The 5,168-nt window shown below is 50.4% G+C and overlaps 1 protein-coding gene across 1 annotated transcript in view; it reads left to right on the forward strand.

Annotated features, from left to right (window-relative positions):
* The window catches only part of LOC103592446 (mitochondrial amidoxime-reducing component 1-like), a 21,166-nt gene that overhangs the window by 14,760 nt on the left and 1,238 nt on the right, over positions 1–5,168 (forward strand).

The raw sequence follows: 5,168 nt of genomic DNA on the forward strand, positions 1-5,168 counted from the left end.
TCCCCGCAGTGTGGATTTGTGGCCTCCCTTCCTCCCACCCCTCACCCAGCTTGTGGCCTTTGGGGGCCAACAATTTGGTCTTTGATCAGCGCCAATTCCTCCCTGCCCATTCTACTGTCCCAGGAGCTACCCCCCAGCCCCTCTCTGAGTGAGCCCGAGCCCAGGTGGAACGCTGTCGTCCCAGCCGGTGTGTGACCCCTGAACAGGAGGCTTTGGGCGGGGCCTGTCTGTGTGTCCCAGTGTGAGGCCAGGTGTGGCGAGGCAGACAGATGGTGATCAAGGCCTGCGCCACCTGGAGGAGAGAAGTGAAGTCACCCAAGGGGGGTTGGGGGAGTTAAAGGAAAAGCAGGCTGATGGAGCTAGAGGAAGTCTGAGGTGACAGGCACAGGCTGCCGACCATTGGGTGCGAGTTTACAGAACATGCCAAGCCTGGGCCATCTCTCAGGACCAGCCCGAGGCGAGTCTCACCATTTTGAGGGATGTTGCGTATTTCTCCACACTCAAAACATCGTTAGTTAACTATTCTGTGAAAAGTTAATACTGCGGGACATTGAAGATGGGTACATTTCACTTCATGTAAATTTTACTTTAAAAATAATAAATACATTTTTAACTGGGTAATAACATGCAAGCGGAGCTGTGTAGAGGCGGAGTGTACCGGATGTCTGCAAGTCACGCGAGGTCTTCAAAAAGTTCGTCTAAAGATTCGTGTTACCTTTCAATTCCATTTTCCTGCAAACTTTTTGAAGTACCCTCATATTTGGAAAGGCACACACACACAAAAATACAATGGTTAGTGGATGCATAAATACGTGATAAAGGCAGCGTTAAGTGTAGAAGCCAAGTGATGGTAAATGGGTGTAAAATTCTTTTACCTTGTTTGCCTGTTTGAGAATGTTCATACTGGAACGTTGGGGAATGTCACTGTGTGTGACGGGGCGCTGTGAGAGGAGCGGGCCTGTGAGAAGCAGCAGGCGTGGGCTGCCGCTGTTCCGTGCACGTGCTCACTGCGGGCGGAGCGCAGTCTTCCTGTCGTCCAGGGCCTTGAGGAGCTGCAAGGAGGAGCTGCAAAGAGGAGCAAGGCAGGGGGCGGGGGAGGGAGCCCATGCCTCACACCAGCTGCTGTGACGTCAGCGAGTCCCTCCAGCAGGCCCCGCCTCCTTCCCTATCAAGTGAGGGGACCGGGCAGCTCCGGGTGCTGCTGTGTGCAAATCAGCCACATGATCTGGGGAGCTGGCTGTCATCCTCTCTTACGCATCTTGTTCTCTCTCCCCCCAGCATGGTGCTTGGCGTTGGACATCCTTTCTGGATTTAGAAAGTTTGCATGCTTGCAGAAATGACCTCCTCAAAGCTCTCCGTGTGTTTGGGCTGGTTCTCTGAATCTCCAGCGCCCCCTCCTCCACGCGGAGCCAGTGTTTACAGAAGGAGGATAATGGACCCCGAACACAGAGGGAGGTGGGAGGGCGGTCCTCTGCAGGCTTTCTGCAGCCCAGCGATCTGGCCCTAATTGCTTCTAATACCCCGGGAGACAGTGCAGCAGCCCAGGTGTCTTCTCCTATCTCTTACTGAGGTTTAAATTACCAGGGAGGTGGTAATTCATGTTCTTCCCAGGACAGGTGGTCATAAATCGGCAAGAGAAAGGCCCGGCCGCATCACATAAATCATGGGAAGGAAGCACACAGCGGGGTCAACACCGCCTCTCTGCTCCTGGGCAGGCTGCTCGGAGCCACGCTGCTTTCTGTCTCTGCGTGCTTGTGGTACCCAAGGGCCAGCTTGCTTCTGGAATGCTCCGCAGGGAGACCTCTCTGTGCACCTGGCCTTTCCTGCTGATACCTGTCACCTGCAGGCAGAGCCAGGGTGGCAGAACAACACAAAAACGAGAAATACACCCGGCGTTGCTGGACCTCTGGAGGACGGAGGCCCAGGGGAGCCTTGCCTGTGAAATGCTCACAGCAGGCAATGCAGTGGAGGCCTGTCTGCTCACAGGAACGTATGAAGATGGAATTACTCTTCTTTATTAAGGGAGAATGATGCATACGCTGATTCTCACGGCTTAAGATGTGGCTGGAGTCAGTCATTGTGGTTTCTACAACATCTTGCTCCTAATAGAAAGAATATAGAACATTTTCCAGCATAGATGCTGGAAAAAAGTTTTGCTGGATGCATGAATACTTGCCACTAGCCACTTGTGTTAGGCTGGGCTTTCGTGAGCTAAAGGCAGAAGGATGGAAACTCCATAGGAGAAGACTTCTCCCCCCACCCCCTCCAATCTGGCTCTGTCATCTACTATTTGTGAGACATTGGCAAGTCACTTAGGTTCTTGAGGTCTCAGTTCTTTATTTGTAAAAACTGGACCCAAAATACCTCTTCTGGTGGACCAGAATAAGGCAATAAGTATGATTTTTTCAAGTTGATGAGAAAAAACTGTACACAATGACCATGTAAGCTAAGGTCATTGATAGCCTCAGTTTATAAACTTCACACCTTCTGAGACAAGGAGAAGCCAGGGATACTTCTTTCCATTCTCTGAGGCTGTTTTAAATGAAACCTAACCTAAACCTGCTCATCGGCCAGCCTCTAGGGTGCTGGTATCCATGTGGCACCTCTCCAGGCTTTCACAATGCTGTTTAATTCCTAACCTGGCCATAGGGTTAGTAGGTTGTGAGGCTTCAGGAGTGGCCTAGGCCCTGGGTGGCCTCATGATCTCCAGCAGTGGAGACTGAGCAGTGACGAGAGACCCTGCCTGTAGGCATGGCCTGGACATCGATCAGTACATGCATAAACCAGGCAGTGTAAATAATGAGCAGCCCCCACTGGTGCACAGTACTTAACAGGTAACAAAGGCTTCCATTCACACTATACCCTGTAACTATGGAGACCTCCGTTTACACTAAATAAATGTCTTGGGCTTCTTGCTTAAAAGCAATTGTATGTTTTGTGTTCATTGAAAGAGAAAATGCACTAAGAAAGGAATCGGTAAATGATATTGCAATTTATAAATTCCAACAGAAAAAAATATACATATATTTGGAAATATATATATATATATTTGGAGTTACATATATTTGGAAATATATATATATATATATTTGGAGTTACATATATTTGGAAATATATATATTTGGATACATATGTGTATATATGAAAATATATATTTGGATATATATGGAGATATATATTTGGAAATATACGTGTATATTTGGAAAAGTCATAGGAGATCCACGTATGAGACAATACTGTGTTTTCAGTCTATTGAACAAAGACTGGCGCTCACACGAATTCATAGGCCGCGTGCAGTTCCTCCTCATGCCCACAAGGGGCCGCTGGTGACCTCGTTTAGTCTCCGCACAGCCGGAGGGCGGCTTTCGCAGCGCTGGAGCGGAGCGGGGGGCTGGAGAGGGCTGGCGGCAGGGACGCCTGGCAGGCTAGGCCAGCCGGGAACCAGTTCCCCACCCCTAGCTCTGCCCATCCTAGACGGCAGGATGGACTGCCACCTGGGAGGCAGGTGACCGCGCAGCTTCCAGGGCTGGGCTGGGAGGGGCGGCGGCTGTCCTGGGTCCTCCACTCCTCAGCCACCTGGCGGGGAGTGACAGCGTATGTGGTTTCTGCGAAGGGGCAGGAGACTCAGGGTTTGCCGAGTGGCTCAGCCTTTACGTGGAGACATACACTGTCAGAGCCCTCGGTCCTTCTCAGCCTACTCAGGAGGACAGGATCCTGCTGGGAAGAGACCTCACCCAGAGTCACCAGACCTGGCTCTGGCCCAGCCTGACCGCTGAGACCTGTGACAGTGCGCGCCGTGTTACTCCTCTGAGAGTCACCTGTGAAATGGGGATAATTCAAATTCCCGCATAGGCATGTTGTAAGGATTAAGAGAGAATGTGTGTGAAGTTCTTTATGAGCTGTCGATGTGTGATGCTTCTAAGTCCCACTCTCAGTTCCCTCCCTGAGATAATCGCAGGCCGGGACCCCAGATGGCAGAGCTTGGCAGCAGCAAGAAACCCCAAGCTATAAAAGTGGCGCCTGATCCTGATGAGGCCACCCTTCGACAGACACAGATCCCAAAATGTCCCTGGTATTGCATGCTGACAGAGGAGAGGCAGGCCAGGAGAGGTGCCTGGGCTCATGGGTCCAAAGTCATTGCAGAAGCCTGATTAGGGAGTAAGGGAATGCTCTCGGCAAGGCAGGTGACTTGGACAAGCACCTCGTCGTGTTCATTTATTTATTTATTCATTCAGTTGTTCAATCAACGTGTTTTAGAGTGGCTACAGTGTACCAGGCACTGTGCCAGGCTGTGGGGACATAACAGAGAACCAGCTGGATGCAGGCCCTGCCAACATGGTGTTCACAGGCTGGAGGAGGAGCTGAGTGTCTCCAGTAGGAGCTTCTAGGTTTGACTGTCTCTGTTTTCCCACTGGCCATTTCTGATTTGAAGAACAAAATTACAACCAAGTTGTTGCCATAGATCTTTTTAAAGCAAGGCAGAATGAAATCAATGCTTTCTAAAAAAATGTTTTAAATTTTAAAATGATGTGAAAATAGGGGTTACCTTAAATAAGAAACTGAAGGAAAACGTTTTCCTGGTGGTGGGGGGTGGGCGGCGGAATCTTGCCCTGTTATTGGAACACATCTGCTCAGGTGTGCTCTTCCTGAGGCTTCTCAAATTTTCTGCCTGACCAAGATGTTTATACTGTTTCTAATATAAGATTTCATCCACCAATATATTCATCTGGTGGAGAATGAGGGGGAGAGGTTGGTCACGGAGTTATTGCAGTGGTCAGAGCATGCTGGAAGCAAGATTCTGACAGCAGAAATGAGGGAGGGCTTTCACAGTCACATGATGCTGCACAGGAGGAGCCTCAGGACGGGAATGATGGGGAGGAAAGCGGGAAGGGGGACTCCAGGGCTCCAAGCCCTGGTAGGGGCTGGTAGGACGGTCATTCAAGTGACAGGCCTGGAAGAGTCAGGAGGAAAGGTGCCTAGGGAAAAAGAAGGGGACAAGTATGTCCAGATATGTTGAGAATCTAATTTCTCAATGCAGGAAAGGGGACACCGCTGTAGAGAAGAGATGTGGGGACACGGCTGTGGTCATGCACCTGCTGTTCCCTACCCAGCTCCAGGAGGTGCTGCTCTGTTGGACTTTGGTGGGAATGGTGCTCCTCAAGTGTGTG

Source organism: Galeopterus variegatus, unplaced genomic scaffold (genome assembly GCF_000696425.1).
Source record: "Galeopterus variegatus unplaced genomic scaffold, G_variegatus-3.0.2 Scaffold1150, whole genome shotgun sequence".
NCBI classification, from domain to species: Eukaryota; Metazoa; Chordata; class Mammalia; order Dermoptera; family Cynocephalidae; genus Galeopterus; species Galeopterus variegatus.